At 45.0% G+C, this 21,839-nt stretch overlaps 1 protein-coding gene across 4 annotated transcripts in view; it reads left to right on the forward strand.

The window, feature by feature from the left end:
* Positions 1–21,839, forward strand: part of GRAP2 (GRB2 related adaptor protein 2) — a 67,155-nt gene that overhangs the window by 22,501 nt on the left and 22,815 nt on the right. The window contains exons 1-2 of one of the 4 annotated variants that reach the window (XM_047742422.1): positions 12,140–12,143; positions 21,221–21,225. The exons of 2 other annotated variants lie outside the window; for them this stretch is intronic. The gene's annotated coding sequence lies outside the window, so the exon portion shown is untranslated. Of the gene's footprint in view, positions 1–7,221; positions 7,442–12,139; positions 12,144–21,220; positions 21,226–21,839 lie in introns of those variants that run through there. One more of the 4 variants, XM_047742423.1, reaches the window with a different exon arrangement.

Consider the following 21,839-nt stretch of genomic DNA (forward strand, 5'->3'; position numbering starts at 1 on the left):
CCATGCCCCATCTCTTCCACTGTAGAAAAAAGCCTTTCATTTTTTGAGTTGAAAACCATTTAAGGCTTCCTGCTCATTTATTTCAATATGTGTTCCTAACTCTTGGACCAGTCCCAACAGTTATGAAATCTTCTATGAATAATAATGAAGCTCTTCATTCCTGGGGGTCCCAAAGGTTATCATTTCTAGTTCATTGCAGGGTCCTTTGGATGCCCCAGTCGAGCCCTAAATGCTTGGAACCTTCAGGAGAAAGCTTGCCCGATTCTGCCATTCACCTCCTTTATAAGTTTATAATGTGTTTTAATGTGCAGAGATATGTCATGTAAACAGTAATTTCTCATTATTATCACAACATTTTTCCTTAATTGCAAAACTATATCTGACCCAAATTTATTCTTGTCATGGCTTGTGTGTGCAAGCAGAGTCTCGTTTGCCTCTACAATATATTAATAATGTATTAATTAGCTTCCCAGTGCTGCCCAAACAAGGAACAGAAAGGATTTATCTAAATCATAAAACATGAAATGAAGCTAACACTTTGTTAATTATATTTTAAGGGCAGTCTCGGCATTAGGTAGCAGAATGAAATTTAGGCCAAATTTTTGAGAGAAAATAACAGAAAACAGCGCTCAATTAAGAAAACATTTGTTTAGCACCTACTGTGTTCAAATTCTGAGAGGCAAAATAGGCCAAGACAAATATAATTGGCCCATTTAGTTCTAGAGTCATAGTTGAAAGGCAATAAAGGGAAAGGTAATATAAGTATTTTGATTTAGTGTTAATTAGCTTAAATATATTAGATTGAACCATATGAAACTGACAATGTCAGACCATTTTTCACCAAAGGAAGTGGCAATTTCACATGATTCAACCTAGTATCAATGTACTCTTAACCTATACCAGCTCCTAAAACACTATCTTGTTCATTTTCTTTCCATTTTCTTAAGTTATTCATTTCAGATTTAAGCTGTCATTATTCAAAAATCAATACAAGGTAAATACAGGTCAGAGATTTTACTCCCACTTTTTATATTTATTTTTGTAAACTCAAAATTAACATATACTTAGCAGATCTAAAATGTCTGATTATATTAAATACTTTTCTTTATTTGGTTGAGAGTCATGGACCTTGCTACCTGTCCCTCAATTCCTCAAAAATCAATTTTTCATGCCATTTCCATTGTGATATTCATGCAAAACCATCACCTCTGTTCCCTTCTTTTCTGCAGAGATAACTGTTTGGTTGCCCAACACTCTGCTTGTTTGAAATATTTCTCTATAGGAAATTAAATCTAACACCTAATCTGCCCCCAAATTACAGGTTTCTGAGAAGTCAGAACAGGTTACCATACATGTATTCCACTAAATCCATTCCTTTAATTCCTTCAACATTTAACAAATAGTTAAGCACCTATTTTGCATAAGCACTGGAGTTGGTCCTCTGCTAAGTAAGCGGTTGTATGAACAAAGGTGTGTGCATGAATAAAAATACAAATTTCATGCTACCTAAATACCAGGCACTGCTCCAAGCACTTGACACGTATCAATCTATTTAACTGTGCTCAATGGTGTGGGTGCCATTGTCCTGTCCATTTGAAGGATGAGGAAACTGAGACCAGAAAGGTTAAGTGAGCTTCTAGAACCCAAAAGTTTAACCAAAGGCACCAATAATCTATCTAGTCATTGTGGGGGACCCGGTGTTAAAAAGAAAGTGTCTCTCCCAGACTATACCAACTCAGGCTGACTTGTGTATGTCAGAAAACATTGTCCCCCTAGGTCTCCTTCCAGCTCAGGACACTAAAACACGCCTCCTTGAGGCCCTCAGCACACACCAGGACACATTCGCTGACCTACACATTCTTGCAGAGTCACATCTTAACCCGAACCTTATCGCAGTGCTGCCGAAGGCCAGGCACTATCAAGAAAATGTTCACTCATCTTCTTCCCGTTAGGCCCCATGTGTGAACACTGATAGCAGATCTAAATTCGAAGAAAATCAACAGAAGTCATCTCAGTCAACCTGAAAAGTGTAGTGACTCATTCACACCCTTTCACAGGGCTCCTACTGGGCTGCCCTGGTTCCCCGGAACCAGCCTCCAGGCCTCCTGCAGCGCGGGGCCTGACCACTCTCTCCTCCAAGGACCACATGAGCCTTGACCTCCGGGTGCTAGGCCTCTGAGCTGCTCAGCCAGCTGCCCCTGCTCTGTGCTGCTGACAACCCCACTGCTTCTGTCCCCGGGGCAGGCTAATAAACAAGGTTGCCTTGGAAAAAAAATAACAGGGAAGAAGATGCTGACTTTTCAGCCCCAAGAGTATATTCCTTCACTCTGGAGCTAAAATCATTTTTAACATCTAAATTTGACTCGACTTGCGTCTGCTCCTGTAAACCGTGTGTGCAGACTGCCGAAAACAATACAGAACCACTCAACATCTCATTAGAAAGACAAGAGCTAGTGAGCCAACTCACTAGAACAAAGAAAAGAAAAGCAGGTTTTCGAATTTCACCACGCACGTAGGCACGCACGTGTGCACACATGCATGTGTGCACACACATGCACACGCATTGATGTAGTGAAGCCCATGAGATGGTCAAGTGGCCCTGACTGTGAAGGGCAGTTATGTATTCAAGGATTTTCTTGTGCAAATTTAAGTGAGCCACAGGAGTTTAACTGAGCTAAGCCTCAGGTCTCCACCCTGAGAGGACAGTCTGGTTTCTGTGTCTGCCTCTAGTAAAGCCATGAGCAGAGTACGGGAGAGCAAGGACTCAGGGGCCAGACAGCCCTGGCTGGGATCTCAGCTCCACCATCGTTCGCTGTGCGACCCCGGGGAGTTCCTTAACCATCAGTAATGGTGCCTCCACTTCCTCGCCTGTAAAACAGGAGTTAATACAACTGAAATTGACCTGCACGGGTTTGTCGTGAGGTTGGGGGGAAGTAACACATGGGGAGAGGTTTAGAACAGTACCTGGCTCTGAGTAAGTCCTCCTCACATGCCAGTTATTTGTAAGAGTAACTTGAAATGAGCTCCTGTAACCCACTTGAAATTGAGTTCCTTTTTTTTTTTAACTTAAATTTTATAGCGCTGTGATCTCCTTTTTTTTTTTCTTTTGTGTGCATGCAGATGGAGGGTGTTTAGTCGTCCTTGGAATACAATCTTTCCTTTCATTAAGACCCATTATTAAGTCTCTTCAAGTTTCTCTCCTGCAGTAAATGATCCAGATTATTTAATTGTTCTGCTTTACATGCTCTAATCATTTATTTGAACTTCTCAACGGTCCAGAGTTAGTACGCACAGAAATTATCATCTAGGAAACCTTGATTTTGAAATTCCTTATCATCTGCAGTCCATGAGCTCAAATGTTTAAAATCCATTGTTTGGATTCTTTACTGTACTGGCCAGTTGGCTTTCCTCTGCTACTCTGCTACAGTGCCCTCGTTTCTGACTTCATAGCTTAGCATGAGACAAGACAGAGAGGACCATAGGTCATGCATTCATTCATTCATCCAGTATTTATCAGGGGCCTACTACGGGCCAGGCACTGTGCTGTGTGATAAAATTACAAACAAGACACTCTCTACTTGGAGGAGTGTAGCTTGGGAAGGAAGACATAGAAGTAAACAAACCACTGCAAAAGTCTTCCATGAGATGCTTTCCTTGACTTGAGAAGGTACCAGGATATCCTTGGGGCAGAAGGGAGGGAGAACTTAGCTCTACTTGGTAGATCTGGGAAGGTTACACAGAGAGGGTGACTTTGGAGCCATATTAACGGGTGGCAAGGATCAGAGAGAAGGAGGAGGAGTCTTCAAGGAAGAAGGAACACCTAGTAACAATATGCACATCACATCGCCAGAGAACCTTCCATGGTGCTGTTATGACTGGGCCCTCGGGTCTAGAAAGATTCAGAGATATAAGGCTACAGAAAGTCAGCAGGGAATGTCAATGTCACATGTAAAGAGCAATATATATATTCCTTTCTAGTTATTTTTTTAATACCCCTTCATGTGTATGACATATATGAGTTAAATAATATTCATGGAGGAGTCTTCATATTTTTAAGATTTTATTTATTTATTTGACACAGAGATAGAGCTCACAAGCAGGGGAGCAGCAGGCAGAGGGAGAAGCAGACTCCCCACTGAGCAGGGAGCCTGCCGCAGGGCTCGATCCCAGGACCCCGGGATCATGACCTGAACCAAAGGCAGACACTTAACCGACTGAGACACCCACGTGTCCCTTCGTTTTTAATTTTCTAGAAAATGATTTTTCAAGTACAATAGGATGTTAGCATCATTTCCATATTTGTGCCTGACACAATATTTTTCTACTTATTTGTTTACTTATTTATTAGCTCTCTCCCTTTTATTAGCTGTCTCCCTCCACTAGCAGGTAATCTCCATGAGGTCAGGGACTTTGCCTCTTTTGTTCAAGTCTGCATCCCCAGCTCCTAAAACGGTGTTTGACTCATGATAGGGTCTCAATAAATATTTGTGGAGTAAATGAATAAATTTCCTTGTGGGTGAAAAGAAACAATCATACCCTTTACTAATGGGGGGTGGGGGGGGGGGGGAAAGAAACCTGGACTTAAAACAGTTTTTCATGAGCAGATCCAATTTGCAAAAATGGAACTGAAGTTTAAAAGCTATTTTTCTTCTCGAAGCTCTGCTTCTGGGAGAATCACAGCTGCCAGCTTCGGTGGTGGTTTTCACTGCCCAGTTCCAAATTCTGCACAGTTGTACATATTGGCAGGGCTCAGCTTCCTTAAATGCTCTTGGATCAGTAAGGAAATGGTGATTTTCCTTATTGATTTAATACCAGTTCCTCTTCTGTGAAAAAGCCCGTGCGCTCCTCAGTGGAACATACAATAAAAACCGAACACTGGGGGCCATACATTAAGTAAGTCACTCATGTTCCTCTTCAGTCGTGTGATGTTAAACCATTTCTACTTTCGAGCTGGAGCGTTCAATCATTCTTCCCTTTAAATTTAGCAGAGTGATTATTCCTCCTGGTGGATCGTACCTGTGCTCCTTTCGATCTGCACAATAGCTCATTCCCGGATGAACTTTAAGCTCTGAGGGAATGCCTCTAAAATACTGTTTATGAATCGTCGGAGAAATGTTTCACATCCTTTTTACTCTAAAATGGTTATAGCAAACCACTCTCTCCAATGTTTCCATTTTCCAAGAAGACAGAAAAAGGACTTTGGGCCACAGGGTACTCAGTGGCCTCCTGGAGGCTGCAATGGAGGAAAGCCATTGTCAGCAGTTATCTACCATGAGCAGGGTACCGAGCTCGGTCCATAGACTGCAAGGAGGAGGGAGGCTTGGTACCCATCCTCTGGAGCTTACAATTTACCTGGGGAAGTAAGACACAAACCACAAAGTGAAATTAATGGTCGCTAATGAACAACACACTAAGGGCCACACAGGATGCCGAAGAGAACAGGGCAGCCAGACGGCGTTCCTAGAAGAGATGGTCTTGAATTTGAGTTGGACCTTTAGCAGGGGGGCGGGAGGGGGATAAAGCAGAGCAGGAGGAATCTCCGTGGACGCCATTGCCCGGGGTCCCACCTGGCTGAGGCGGAAGTTGCGGCTGGTAGGGTAGGGGGTAGATTGAGGGTGGCCTCGAATGTCGTTCTAGGAACTTAGTGCCTGATTCTATACGTGAAGAGGAATCAGTAAGGGTTTTTGAGCAGAAAGGATATAAGCTCAGCAGTGCTTTAGAGAGATGTAATCAAGCAGCGATCCGTGCTATGAATTTAATTGGGGGCTCTTCAGAACTCAGATAATGAGACCCTGACCCAGGCTAGGGACAGTAGGATATCTCCATCATGCAGCACACTCTCGTGAAGGCTGCTTAGGGGCGTCTGCTGAGCTGCACTCAACATGCCTTTCCATCTCTGTGCCGTAAGACAGTGGTGCTGGGGTACTGTGTGCTGCTTGGAAGTGGGCTTTTGACTTCAGAGCCCCGCGGTCCGCACAGGGAACAGGCCAAGCTGTGATCTGCACACGAACCTCAGAGACTCAGGCAACTTGCCCTCTAGAAGCTGGGAAGAGCCCTAGAGCCCACAGAGTCCGTGCCCTCAGTGCACTCCTGCAGAAGGCAGCCCTTGCCCGGGTTCACACAGCTAATCAGTGACGGGTGTGGTGACTTTCGGCCCGTGGGCAGTGCTTCCAAAGCAGGTTCAAATTCTGCTTTGCGGTGTGCGTGGACGAATTCTGGCACAATCCAGAATTTTAGTCCTAACTGAGGTAGTTGAAGCTCCTTTCTTTACTCGCCCCCAGGTCCTCCCGGCCAAAGCCAGTCCCCTGCCTGAGCCCCCACTTCTTTTTTGTTAACCCCTGGCCTCCGTGCTTTCCCTGAACACCCTCGGGCTTCTAGACCTCCTCTGCTCACACCCTGCTGTTTCTTGCATCCTGCCTCGATTATGCTATCTCCTTTGGAACACTTTACAGCGACAGCCCAGGCGTCACCACCTTCAGGAGACCCTCTACACACATCATGGCCTCAGCCCCTTCCTAGGTAGACTAAGGTCTCCCTCCTCAGCCCCCCATGCCACCTTGCGCAGGGCTCTCTCTCCCTGTTGTCTTATTGTTGGCTCTCTCCATGATGTCTTATCATCGCCTGCCTCCCACCCTTCAACTGTGAGCTCCCTGAGGGCAGGGACGTGGGTGTGCATCCCTGGACATGCAGCATCTAGCACATTCTAAGCCACATACTGGCACATACCAGGCATTCACACATCTGATGAATGAATGAACGAATGAACGAATGAGTGACATTTGCCTTCTTGGTGCATTCATTTATTTAGCAGACATTTATTAAGCAACTACGTATGATCAGCACTGTGGTAGTTGCATTTACATGTCAAAATATACCAAGGCCCTCAAGTTCCAAATTATGTGTGCATCAGTCATGCACGTGGAATGTTAACATGCACACGCAGCGGAGACCGCATCCGCATCTACAAATACCGAAGCTAGCAAACGCAGGAAACTGCGCGCCAGATGTCCCTGAAATTTACAAAGAACCAAGCACCAAAAATGACAGCTAGCTCCATAAGGCCTGTAAGAGAAAAAGAGAAAAACGTAAAAGAACAAAAGAACCTCCAGCAGAAGGAAGTGGCTATGGTTTCTTCTTCTTTTTTTTTTTTTCTCTATGCCCTAGAGCTGGGGGTGGGGAAGATTTAGAAAAGTATTCTATGCTGGGCAGGTTCCTGTAAGTCTGAGTTCCTCAAGGGCTGGCTCTTAGGAGCTGTTAGGAAAATCCATTGCCATGCAGGAGTCGGGGGACTGTTTTTTCATTCCACCGGAAATTGTTAATGGGGACTGCCTTAGTGGCCCCTTATTGCTTTGCCTGATAGAGAGACAGCAGGTTCACCCAAGCAATTCTGGAGCTCTGATCACTGCCAATTAGGGGAGCATTGTCTGGCTGCCATAATCAAGTGAGTATAAATATATTTATTGTGATTGGAAGGGGGAAGGGAGACAGCAGAAGCTGCCACCCCTTGCCTCACTCCCGGCCTGGATCAGACTGAGCCTTTCTGTCCCCTGGTGCCCAGGAAGTGGTCACTGGCTCTCTGAAGTGGAATGCATGGCTGAGCATTCAAGCTGAGAACTGTTTTTCCCAGAAGGGACCTTGTCTCTCCTTATTTTTTTTTTCCCTTGCTGCTTCTCCTCTTTTTCTCATTTGCTTCCGTGGAAGCTGAAGAGAGAGGAGAAACCAGACGCCACGGCAATCACATTTTAATTCTGCCCTGCTTCCCCCACTTAGCTTACCTGCAGCTCCGGGATGGCAGGCAGGACTCACACTCCCCTTGCTGCCTGGCCGGGTGTTCGAGTCTCTCTGGCACGGGATTTATTTCCTTGTCGGTTGGGGAACTTTTGTGGGAATATCTATGATGCGTCTCAGAGCTGGGGTTGAAAGACCCTGATAAAAATAGTTTTCTGCAGCGGACTGATAGGGGAGGGATTTCTCACATTGAAATGGCTAAAAAGGGAGGCACATTTAGTCACATCTGGTGGCGTTCTTGTCTGACTGGAGAGCAGGGTCTGTGTAAGCATCTGCACAGATCTGAAAATGCAGGCTGCCTCTAGTCAGCCCCAAACAAATGGTTGCGTCGGATACAGACGGCCAAAATACACTGTCACGGTACAGGTCAACGGCAGAACGGATCTCAGGGCTGAATTTCAAACTCTTGTCCGTGCAGGGCCAGTCCGTCAAACACAGGATGGGTTTTCTCACCCTTGACCCTTGGCTAACGGGCCTGATAGAGCTGAGCTGATTTCGGCTCTTTTCCTCCACTCTCGTCCTGTAAGCCTGCTCGGTCGCAGCACCTGAGGGGCAGGAGACCCTTCCCCATGGCTACGACAGAGTCAGGAGTCCCCTTCCCCCTTCCTTGTGTCCTGTTCCTTTCAGCCTCTAGTTTGTCTTCCCGACTACGAATTGCCCTCAGCCTGCCTTCTCCAACTGGACAGAAGCTGTTTTATTACCGGTAGCACAGATATGGTACGTGACACCACAAGGGAAAAGTATAGATACACAAAATACATTTCTAGAGATCACTCAGCCTGAAGGCATCTGACCACCCTTATTCCTGCTAAATTGTTCCTTCCTCAGCTGCTCAGAAATTGTCAAGGCCAATTGTCAAATTCCTCTCACCCAGCTACCAGAAAGGAGTATTTTGCTGAATTTTCGGGTCTTAATGGAATAAACACTTCATTTTTCTGTTTTCCACCTCTTGCCAGATATATCGTTTTTTGAGAACTGGAGCTCATTTATCTCCAAGGGAGAAAAAAAAAAAAGTCATTCCGTATTTACTGGTTAACAAATTGCCACTTAGAGGAAAATAAAAAAACAGAGAAACTCTCACTGTTAATAGATGGGTTCTTTGCCTTGGCCGAACCCTGGCTGATGGACAGCCACTGTTCCCTTCAAGTTGGCTGCATTTTCTCTCAATGGTTTTTGTTTCCTTGAAGGAAAGAGATGTCTTGATTCTTTCTTTGTGTGATCCTACTTTTGAGGAATGTGCCAGTATCCTTTGGGTCTGTTTCTTTTGTATGCTGATTCGATTAAACCCCGTACATTTGTTGAGGAGCCTATTGTATTGGGTGCTGTAGTTTCCTCTGAAATCATCCCGACCTGAAAGGTGGATGGGGCACGTATCTGAATGATAACTCCCTCCTAATCCTTTGGTTTTCTGCTGTGTAGATGAGGGCGGGAAATAGCATCTAGCAAGACACACAACCTTGTCAGAAACCGAGCCTGGGTTCAGTAGTCAGTGAGACCTGGTTGTAGGGCACCTCCCTTTCCCTTCTGAGTCATAGTCATCGTTAGAGATCCTGATGGGGACAGCAGAGCCATCGGTTCTTCTGTCCTTTGCTGTTCTCCATAACTAGAAGCCAAACAAACAGCAAAGAGTCTGGTCTGACCATATAATGTTGGTACAAGTTACAGATCACTATAAGAAGGTATTTTTGACCTGAGGATTGAGGTGGCGTTTAGGTGTTGTATTTGAGACACATCATTTGGTTACAGGGATAAAAACCTCTTGAACACCCATAAAGGTCTGGATCTGGTTGGACATTACATCTTACCTCATTTTGATTCTTTTTACTCAGGATGCTTCCTGCTAAGAAATGATAAAAGATAAAGATCTCATTAATAGTATTGTACCGGTGTCAGTTTCCTGGTGTTGATGCTGTACTGTGGTGGTGTATGGGGTCACCATCGTGGGAAGAGGATGAAGAAGACAGGGGAACTCTCTGGACTATTTCTGCAATTTTCTGTGGGTCTATAATTATTTCAAAATAGGAAGTTTAATGAGAGGGAGAATATGGAATGGCAATTGGGAGACATGGGTACTCATCTTGGTTTTACTTCCTGGGGCTGAACAAATATTTACATTTTATTTGCCTCTTCCTCTCCTTTTTGCATATAGATTTTGTGAGGAACCAGCAATAAAAGGGCTCATTTTTCTGTAGAAGACAAAAAAAGTAGAAGAGCCAAGAGAACTCCTGCCAACAGCGGGCTAGAAGGGCTATTTCTTATCTCCCTTAATCCTCTTTACCTACACAAACTTATCTTCTGCACTCCCACTCACTTTGTCCTTCCTTCTCATTCAAGGGGAGATACTTACAAATGAATTCCTCTACCTACACAAGGCATCCAGCCCTTCCTTGTGTTTCCAGAACTCAGTCCTTGTACATAATTGCCCCATGTGAGTTCCTTCTAAACCTGGGTTTTAATAACTGTCTCTATAAGACTAGGTTCCAACTGTCTATGTCTACTTAGACTTCTATGCTGAGATCCTCTCCTATATATCCAACCCCTGCCTAGGAATCTCTACCTAGATGTTTCTCAAGCATTTCAAACTTTTTCCAGATTATCTTTTCTTCCCTTAGTGCCTTATCTCTGAAAATGTTATCTCCATCTACCATGTTGTCCACAGCAGAAAGATGAGAGCCATTCCAGATCCGTGTTTGTTGATATGGTAGCTGGTAACCACATGTACTATTAAGTACTTCAAATATGGTTGGTCCAAACCAAGATATACTGTAACTGTAAAATACATACCGCACTTAGTTCAGAAAAAAGAATGCAAAATATTTCAGTAATATTTTATATTGATTTCATGTTTAAATGATAGTATTGGGGATATATCATGTCAAATAAAATAAATTATTAAAAATAAATTTTTAAATATGCTAGTGAGATATTTAAAGTGACATATGTGGCTCACATTTGTGGCTTGCATATTTCTGTTGGAGCGCGCTCCTCTAGACTCTTCTCTGCCTTCTAGCCATTGATAGTTGGCCACAGTAATAGATAGGTCACCATATTAGTTAAGTGCACAGGCTGAATTTGAATCCTGGCTCCAACATCTTTTGACACATGTGACCTTAGACAGTCTTTTCACCTCTTTGCACCTTAGTTTTCTCGTATATGAGATGGATAGAACAACGGGTCTTACTTCTCAGGACCTTGCAAGTGTTAAATGAGATAGCATGTAAAGCACTTACTATTGAGACAAAACCCCAAGGTGCAGGGAAGAAGCGAGGTCTCTCGCTGTCATATGAGGCCCCATCGTTTCTGGCCAAGACCCCTGTGGTGGTTTCTTTGTCTTCAGTTTGACCCCGCCCCCCAGTCCTTCATACTGCTGCCAGATTAAACATTCCCCTAATGAAGATGTTATCAACAATTTCCGTGATTCCCCTTTACCCGCGTCATGAGGTCTAATGTTCTTGGCATGCTGTGCAAGGACCTCTGTGGCCTGCCCCAACCCGAAGCACCAACCCCAACCCCCGCCAGTCCACGATGGTTATAATGAACCAAATGGGCTCCACAATTCCTATTTACATGGATCATTCCCTCCATCAGTGATGTCCGTGCCCTCTACTCGTCCGTAAGACTCAGTTTCTTTGTCATCTCACTTGGAAAGCTCCCCCAGCCCTTCCTGCACCTGTACCCATCCCAGGCTGGATTAGGAACCACTCCTCTGGGCTCCTCAACCACGTGAAGTTTAGCTCTGTTAGCACACATCTCTCATTTCTTGGTCAACTTCTCTGTCTTTCCTTCGAGAGTGGGAGCCAGCTGAGTTCTGGGACCGCTTCTCTAATCCGCTCTGGATCTCCATGTGGAGTTCAACACCTGGCACAAAGTAGGGCCTGGAGGATGTCTGCTGAGTGAATGCATAAAGCAGAGGAGATACTCTGAGAGAGAGCAGAGTGAAAGCCCCGTGAGGTCCAGCAGCAGAAAATGTGAGAACCAGACCGAGGAGAAGTCACCACCGCTTGGCCATGCAGACAGAGTTGGGAGAGAAAAGAATCTGGATGAGGAGTCAGTAATGGAGAATTTGAAATGAACGAGAATAAAAAAGAGGGGCACCTGGGTGGCTCAGTGGGTTGAGCTTCTGCCTTCGGCTCAGATCATGACCTCAGGGTCCTGGGATCGAGTCCCGCATCGGGCTCCCTACTCAACGGGGAGCCTGCTTCTCCCTTTCTCCCTGTAATCTCTCTCTTTCTCTCTCTCAAATGAATAAATGAAATCTTAAAAAAAAAAAAAAAGGAGAGAGAATAAAAAAGAGGAGATCATAAAGGGAACAGAAGCACATTAAGTACTGTTGGGGATTCAGTAGCTTCTCTACAGTAGTTCCAGGAAGAGGCAAGGCTCTAGAAAAGCACAAATCACATTTAAAAATTTAAAAAAAAAAAAAAGGATGAGGTATCAGCAACCGATTCAAGGATTATTTGTCATTGGGACTAGAGACACGGTAACGCAAGTAAATGTCAACCTGGTGACTATGTGATGGGACTACTAATAATTCACTGGGGCCGGTGCCCAGGAGGTTTTTGCGATTTTTTTGTTTGTTTGTTTGTTTTTTACTGTGGTGCAAATGCCAAGCATGGAAAAATTTAACAAGTTATAGATATGAGAGCACAGATAGTGAATTTGAGAATAACAATGCAAAATGCCAGAATAATCACAAGAGAAACGTCTGAATGCGTAGGAAGGCTTAGAGGAGTCCCGCTTTACCGCAAGTATGGATTACAAGAAAATTCACTTGCAGAAACACAAATTCCAATCTATCACACCCACTTATCAAAACCCATAGTATGCCAGAATGCTTAACAGGAAAAGCATGCCTTTTGGCCACACCACGTGGAAAGTAGCAAATAACACACGAAAGGCAGAGCAGGTGGGAAGTGTGACAGTTTTGTGGCTCCCCGCATATAGGAATGAGAGAATATTCACTTCCCCATGCAAACCATAACCTTCACAGGAACACCTAAAGGCTTCATTCCAAGACCTCGAGTCTCATGCCACAAGTTGGCCCACTCCCCAGTTTTTATGTCAGAGACCCTGTAGGGCAAGCATTGTGTGAGATGAAAGGCAGCGGGCAGAACAGAGAGGACAGGGTGGAAAGGTCAGATGACTCCTTGCCATCATTTTTAACAATGCACCATCTACCCCTGTGAGATTTTGTGGACAAGGTAAACATTTGGGATATACTTACACTAGAAAACTTACACTAAAGAGATGCCTGGGTGGCTCAGTCACTTAAGTGTCTGCTTTCAGCTCAGATCATGATCCTAGAGTCCTGGGATCAAATCCCGCATCAGGCTCCTTGCTCGACAGGAAGCCTGCTTCTCTCTCTGCCTGCTGCTCCCCCTGCTAGTGCTCTCTCTGGCAAATAAATAAATAAAATCCTTAAAAAAGAAAGAAAGAAAGAAAAAAGAAAACTTATACTAGAAAATTTGTCTGAAATTCAAATTGAACTGGACATTCTGTACTTTATCTAGCAAGCCTACCTAGTGAGGGATACATTTTCTCACTCATTCTTCCTGAGAGCCAGTCTCTCAGTCATTGCCAGCTGTTGAGGAATACACTTAAAGCACAGTAGCTAGCAGGCATAAAGGGCCCAATGTACACCAGGCACCATACTAAGTATTTTAGATGGATATCTCAAATATCCAGATATCTTCACAAGAACACGAAGGTGGGCACTATTATTATTGTTGTTGTTGTTGTTATTATTATTATTATAAAGATGAGAAATATGAGACTCAGAGACATGAAGTAACTTGCTCAGGATCACCCAGAGGGCCAGTGGTACAGCCAGCATTTGAACTCTGGTAGCTAGACTCCAAAAGGTCAGGTGCTTGCCCATCTCACTGAACGTGGTGGCAGCACCAAGCAAGGGGTAAATACAGTGAGTCCCCCAGGAGAATAAGAGAGCATGAGAGCATAGGGCGTGACAAGGGCAGACATTGAGTAAGGCTTAGAAGGGGCAGTTGCAGTTAGACTTGATGTCTTTGTTTATGTTAGAAAAGTGTGCCCCTAACTTTAGGCAGATGCAGCCCCACATCAGGACTCCCAAAGCTTGATAGAAGAGCACTGGTTGGATTTTAACCCCCTCTGCAGCCTCAGCCACGGGCCCTTGTGCAGTAAACAACCTGCACAACTGTACATAGTAGCCTGACTTAGGTGGCAGAGGGAGAACAGGTGTAGAGGTGAGGGTGCAGAGGGAGTGCTTAGAGAATAATGAAAAGCCATCCTAAGGCATATGTGCATGGGTGTATAGTATTCTGAAGTCTGTTTAGAGAGATGTGTTAGGGAAGAGATTGTTAAGGCCTGAAATGGCAAAAGGAGAGTCTTGAGCGCATCTGGGAGGTAGCATGACAACATGGCATCGACAAATTCTAAATGGGAAAATGACTCTCAGAAAGTGTGCGCCAGAAAGCTTCAACATACAGGAGTCTTTTCTCCAACAAGCAAGTGTGATAGGAGGGGGTGGAGAATGGGGGCACAGGAGAGAAGGTGACAGCAGCCTATTTAAAAGACATAAAAGGAAACTCAATGGGCTGGAGAAATGGACAAGGAGTGGGGAACAGAAGACAAAAAAGAGGGCAAGTGAGTGAAAAGACGAATTTCTTCCACGTTGGATTTCCCCAAGCATGATCCCGAAAGAGTTGCTGACCCTGTTGTGGTTTATGTTATTTTCCTATAAGGTTATTAAACTGCCATTTAAGGAAAGAGCACAGGCACAGCCCAGGTTGATCTCAGCAAGGCATTTGATTGCATTTTTCATGAGACCCTAGAGAAGAAAATGCAGAAAAACACGGCAGAATGATAACTACTTCATCTGGTGGGTTTGGAGCCGATGCTGAGAGCGCGCTGATGAATACATTCGTGGCGACCTGGAGGGAGTCATTCAGTAAGAAACTGAGTTCAGAGATATAACCAGTTTGCTTATGATCACACAGCTGGTGGGTGAGGGAGCCAGGACTCAAGCCCAGCTCTGCCTGACTCCAAAGCCCACGTGTCAGTTATGAAATAAAGACCAAAACGGCATTAAGCTTGCTTGTGAGAAAAGAGTCGGGAGAGACACAGAGGGGAGGAATAGAAATCCGTGCCCAGACGAATCATAACGGATGGAGGAACTGGCCGGCAAGGACCAAAACAAGATCAAAATAAAAAAGATTAAGTTTGAACCTCACATCCTGGCTCCCAGAAGCCTCTTGCAGATGCGAAGTGGAGGGGCCTGGCGTGACCCCTCCTCGCGCTGGGGAACATTTGTGCTTTCGTCCCAGTGCCTGCTGTCGGACCCCGAACGGCCAACAGAGTAACAGTGGTGAAAGCTCTGTTGTGCAGAGGAAGTGATTAAACAGTGCTCTTGCACTGAGCCCAGCTGAGACCGTTTCTCGAATACGGAGCTGACTTCTAGGTAACACATTTTAAGAAGAACATGGACAAACTGTGACATCACCTGAAGGAAATGACCCGGAGAGCAAGAAGTCTGAGCCTCGTCCCATGGAGGGTGGTGGAGGAGCCAGGGATATAGTCAAGGCTTAGAAACAAGAATTTGCAACTTGCAAGCGTCATCTTCATGCATTCAATTTCTTTTCCTCCTCAGGGCAGAATTCAGACTAAAATTTACAGTGAGATATTTGGTTCGATAGAACCAACTCACCAAGCTGCTTAGCTGCTTCCGGTTCCATCTTTCCTATGACCATTCTCCATCATCTCAATAAATTAAGAAAAGACAGGGCCAACTTTCTGGGTCACCTCCAACTTGGAGAGCCTAAGGTTTAGGGGATCAAGACTGGCAGTTGAAAAGGAGGAGACTACCTTAAGCAAAGCAAATACAGGTGTTCCTCAGTTCAAGCGAACTCAAATCATGACCTAAATTTCCAAAAAAGATAAAATATTATAACTGTTCATCTGACAGAAGTAATGTGCGACAGCAGCTTTCTAGTACCTTTATGGGGTGACTTGATACATAAAAATGTAATTACCTCCAGCGATCAGAGGGATAGATTTATTGAATGAAACCAGGTAAACTGTTGTATGGGTTAACATCCACTTTGGCAAGCTTTGAGACCAGCGAACTAAAAAATGACCCGCATTCCAGTATTAAGTGGAGGCCCGGGAATGTAAGTAAAAGTGACAAGAAGATTGAAACAGTTGTGGTCACGGAGTCATCTACTCTCTGGTTTTGTGCTCTGCCCGAGTAAGAATTAAGGTGGCACAGGGCGCAGATGTCGAGAGAAGGAAGAGAGGGTGCTGAGCAACCTTGTCGCTTTGGGGGAGATGTTACAGCCCTGGTGACGACAGGGCAAGAAGACAGAGGCTTTCATATATATATGATAAATGAGCCAAGCGTTCAGAGCCTGAATCAATAAAAACATGAAATGAACAGACGGGAAGAGAAGGAAAAGAGAACATGAAGGCACCATAAAATCCTGGTGATATATTTGAAGAAAAATCATGATGTGAATAGAAATTAGAAAGTATAGCGGGGAGAAAAAAAAAAAAGCCTGGGGATTTGCAAAATGTTTGTCTGTCTGTCTGTCTCCTTCCTGCTTCCATTCACATCCACCGCTACCTCCTCCCGCCCTTCTCGTTGGGCACATTGAATAATTTCTGACTGGGCATGTGTCTGTCTTTAGTGCTTCATTCTTGTTTGGATTTCGCCAGCAGGATTCATGGTGTTTCTGTCGACAATTGTCATTGCTTTAGGGAACAATCAGGAGAGCACAAGAAAATGGCAAGAGATATCTCAGTCTGGCAGCGGAGCGGGGCTGGGTGGGCTCTTCCTGTTTCAGTTCTGTCGCTGTTTTTTTGGGTTGATGTTTTCATGGTGTCATTTCAGTAAGAAAAGTGTAGAAGGTGTAAAAACAAAAAGACTTGAGGTACACTTGTTCTAACCAGATTCGCGGTAAGTCACTGGCATTTAGAGGAGAAAGAAAAAGAGCTCCGAACAAAAGCAGACTAGATTGTGAGGGATGTGGATGCTGCGAGAGGTTAGAAACCCACGACCTCGGAGGACAGAAAGAGAGAGCGAGACAGGAGCGAAGGGAAAGGCAAGGAGAAGAAAAGCCGCATGTAGGTTTATTAACTGAGATTGCTTCCATTTCAGCAAATGGGCTTAAAGCTCGTGATTGCTTCGTCTGAGGTCAGCCGGGTTTATTGCAGACTTTGCCTTCTTAGACCAAGGAATAATGGGCTTAGATTTTGTGGGTATGTGAGAATTGTGCCCATCAATTTCTTGGCTGAAGGACGGCTGCCCAGGAAGGTATAGGGGACCCTGAGCTCATTAGTCATTATCCTGAACTAGTGCAGGAGTTTCATTTTTGCTCGTACTGGCACAGGCAGCATGGTGAAGGGAAGAGAGCACAGCCTCAGGGGCGAGCAGACACAAACGGTATTCGTGCCCCTCCGTTTCCCGGCTATAAAATGGGCGTGGAGGTCATGGTCGTACTGGTAATGATGATCATAATCATAATCGTGACGCAAAGTGCATGCGAAGCTTTTGGCCCATGATAGATTACATCAATACATGGAACTTAGGCTCAGCTGGCTCTTGTCTCTAGACTTGGGTGAAGCAGAGAGACGGCAAAGCTTGGAAGCCAGATCAGTTTTGTTTCTCAGCCTTCCGTCTCCCCACTGCCCTTTGGTTCATGCTGTCTTTTGTCTCTACTGACAGGACTGTCTTGATGACAACTCTTTGCGTCCTACCTTCTGAAATTGCTGCAGCCAGGACTCCATAAGGGAGTAGAGAAAAACTAGCGTTCCCCCAGGAAGGGGGTATATGCTTGGCGGATTTTTGAAAAACGGGATTTTGAAACTGTTTTCTCTACAAGAAAGGAGAGTAGATAGAGGAGAAATGACTGGAGAGACACTGAACTGTCGAACACCAAGGATGAGCGGGGCGTTCCACATCTTGTCCCTGGCCACACTGGGAATGAGCATTATTATCTGAATTCTTGATGCAAAACCTGAGGCACAGGGGAGGTAAGGTTCCCCAGCTAGCAAGGAAGCAGCAGAACTGAGATCTGAAACTAGGTCTGTCTGACAGCCAGGTCTGTGCCCCACCACTGTGCCTGGCAACGTCACGTTATAGAGAATGGCAAGTTAGGGAACAAAAGAATAGAAGTTGCTTGAGTTGGAGAGAACATAGGCATTACACTGAAAGAAAAGGATATTCCTCTTACAAAAAGTTTGAGGACAAGTGAAATTTTATATGATGTGCTTTGAACTTGGGTTGGGGGGGCGGGAAAGAGAGGCACCCGGCTGGCTTAGTCAGTAGAGCATGCACCTCTTGATCTGGGGGTTGTAAGTTTGAGCATCATTCTGGGTGTAGAGATCGCTTAAAAAAAAAAAAAATCTTTAAAAAAAAGTTTCATTTGATATGCCAGACTGGTGTTGATTACAGAAGAGTGAGATGATAAGTAACTAGAAGAAGGAAGAACAAATGGCCCTCTGTCTTGGGCATCACTCAATTTAGAAGGCAGGGGAGGAGAGGGGACCTAAACAGGGACAGTCCCCTGATTTGTCTCCAGCCTCTTCTACACCCTTCTCCTTGCCCTCCCTCCCCGCCCCAAAACAAAAAACCTTAAGCAGGAAAAGAGGAGCTAATTAAAAAAGAAGAAAACATCCTTGAGACCGGTGAGATCTCCCTAATCCACAGTGACAAGCAGGGACTACAGAACACCAATCTGATTAAATAAGGATATAAGAGATTTATAGTTGTGTTAAGTTTGTCTGTATGTCTTTGGAATATATTTGTTTGGCTTCCAAGCCTAAAACAAGTGCCTTCTAGCTGAGGAGATGATTCCCACTTAGAAAATAGGGAGACATCTCCAAGGCAAGACCAAAGGGTAGACCGGTTGGTAGAGGGTCAGCAGGAGGTGCACTGGTAGAGACAGCATCCCAAGGTCATGGTGCATATAGGCAGCCTCAGCGAGGCGGTTACGGGCTGAACCTGAGACCCCCTCCTGCCCATGTCTCAACTCTCGCTCCGGGACCCACTGCCCATTCGCTACCTGTCATCAGACACAGCTCTGTGCTGCTTTCTGCAGAAATGAAGCAGCCAGAGGATGACTGCGATGTGGGAAAGACTCCCACAGGGGAGATGGAGCACTCTCTGAAGGCTTCTTCCTAAGCCACTTCCTCATGTCCCCAAGACTGGCGTCAGCAGATCAGCTGCTGAGGAATTGCTATTCTCGGACAGGCTGTGGAGGGCCCCTCTAGTTCCCCGTGTTCGCCCCTGCTGGTTGTGCTGGGGGAATTTATGCCTTCCCGGGGCTTTGGAGGGGGAAACAATGAGTCACCTCGGGACAAGAGGAAAATAAGAATGTCTCATGTGTGCAAAATCATTTAAAATGGACGCTTTTAGAGGGTACTAAAATCTCAGCCAGCTAGCAAGAAATGGTTTGGTGAAGTATATTCCACTTGTCTTTGCTTGCTTTGGTTGCAATAAAGTCAGAAATGTTTATATCCCATGGAGAGAACACCTGTGGAAATAGGCCAGGTCCTCCTAAGAGGGCTATTTATTCCCCTGAGATCCTGAACCTAAAAAGAACTGATCCCCCATGTCTGACTGGGGAGGTCTAGATAAGCGAAGGAGCTGCTGGTCGTAAATCTTTGAGAGCAGAGGCCCCTGATGGCCATTCCCAAGTCCATGGCTTTCTGCAAGACTGGTGCAGCCATGATTCAACCCCCACTTCACCCTCTACGTGTGGCCACAGATCCGAGTCTCCAGAGAAACCAGAAGGAGGATCTTACTAGAATAAGATTTGAGGGTTTCTATTTTAAAGGGATAAAGTTATTTTAAAAAGTTATATTTTAAAGGGATGAGTTAGAAGTAATTCAAGAGCAGGCACAGTAAAGAAACGTGTATACCGTGTTAGACATTCAGCGAGGTTAACATTTCTGACAGAACCAGCTGATGAAGAGGTATTCTGTAAGCAGGGATTCTGCTGGTGTAGACTAGAGCAAAAGCGTTGCCCTTCGAAAGCCCAGAATGAAGAAAGGCCAGCCCTTGATTTCTTGGCCATGCTCAGGTTTTTTCTTCCCTTCTTCTTTTACTTTCTTTTCCAGAATAGATTGATTTGGGTCCCCGGAAGAATATTTAAGCAATAGCCAACAGGTGAATTATAGGTAGTTGTCCATCCTAGCTTACAAATTTTCAAGGAGGGCCATCTATGTCCTTTCTCAGTGTCCTGTTCCCATGTCCAACGTCCAGGAAAAGGTGATAAACTAAAGGAAAGAGTCTCCAGCCACAGCTCTAGCGTTCAGATAAGAAGAAAAGTACACAGTAGGAATTTCAACATAAATCATTAACCTAGAATCAAAAGCAGGAGTGAGGGACTCATCACTCTGAGATGCCTGGGACCATGTATGTTTCCAGGATACTCGGGGAATTAGAGCAGCAGAATACGAGCAGGAGCCAATGGCTTCCAGTTCTTTCCCAGTGAAGTCATTCTGTATTGTATGGGCTTTAGACTCCTTGAAATGTTAAAATATACATGCCCTAAAACACACAAGAGACAAGGAGAACAATGGCCAAACAATGTCTAGATAAAGGTTGTGGGGAAGCAAGATGCCAAAAAAAAAAAAAAAAAAAAAATTCACAGGATGGACCCGACATTTGGGGTGCACCATTGCCCTCTGTTGGATTAAATAAATCAGACCTTTCGTGTGGGTGTGTGTTTTATTATCTCTGGCTGAGTTCGCGGAGATGGCAGGGCACCTTTGAGTGGGAAATTAATTCATCCTTGTAAATGGGTCCTCTGCCTTCCCTGCGGAAATCAATCACAGTTGTAACTGATGGCAGGTCGCTTATCAGGTTTTCATTCACTCAGCATTTACTAAGTGCCTACTAAGCACTGGTTCGATATTGTAGGGAATCTAATCAGTAACACCAACCCCTGTTACCGTTTAGGGAATGACTACTGTGCGCCCCGTGTCTCTACACACCGGGACGCACAGCACCCCCGTGAAATAGATGTGGTCACTCCCGTCTAATGGACAGAGAAACAGGACACTTGGGAAGGGAATGGCCCATCTTGGATTTAAATCCAGACCTATCTACTGCTAAGCCCGTACTCAGTCCATGAAGCTATAGCTCTTGCCCTCAGGAAGTTTCCAGGCTACTAGGGAAGAAAGATACAGATATAAGGGTCTCTACCAGGCAGGGGTCCACAAACTACGGCCAGAAGGCCCCCAGTTCCACCCATCACACGTTTTTGCTTCGTGGCATGTAAAAATTATGTGAAATTCAGATTTTAGTGTCCGTAAATAAAGTTTTATTGGAAGCCTGCTACACCCATTCAGTACTCTTCTCAGGCTGCCTTCCTGGCTACAGCGGCCCAGTTGAGTGGCTGTGGCAGAGATGCAGCCCGCAAAGCCCCAAATATTTACTCTCTGCTCCTTACAGAAAAGGTCTGACGGCTCCTGTTCTGTACTCCAAGGTGGACCGCCATCTATCAATAGGAGAGGTGTTTGAAAAACGTTCTGGGAGTTAAGAAGAGAGGAAACTAACATGTATTTAACTCACAGCGAGAGGCGCTAGAAGGATATACAGGTGTGCTCTGTTTTAAGACGCATAGATGCATGAAAACGCAGATTTTAAAGCAGATAAATTAAAAGGCAGTTACTTGCATAACAAATTTTCCTTTTCATTTTGTAAAAGGGATGCACCGTGGGGTTCCTTTATAGAATGAGCCTCTATAATGTGTGCTAATATGATGCCACTTACAAGTACTCTATCCCTAATAACTTTTCAAGAACATATCCATCGTGTACAGTGAGGCTTCCCTATAATCTTTTGTTGTTGTTGTTCCTGGCAGGGAAGGTTTCCTACTTCAGAAAAGTAATGGAGCTGACCTTGTCAATTCAGGGCGGGGAGTAAGCGCTCTGCCATCTCAGTGACTCCAGGAGGGGCTTTGCCTGACGAATAGAAAGGCTGTGGGTTCCGAATGTCCACATTATGTGAACTTAAAGTGCCGGGAGAATTTTACATTTTTAGCCAAGCTCCTCTCTGTAGCTGTGCTCAG

This window comes from Lutra lutra, chromosome 8 (assembly GCF_902655055.1).
Source record: "Lutra lutra chromosome 8, mLutLut1.2, whole genome shotgun sequence".
In the NCBI taxonomy this organism is placed as follows: domain Eukaryota; kingdom Metazoa; phylum Chordata; class Mammalia; order Carnivora; family Mustelidae; genus Lutra; species Lutra lutra.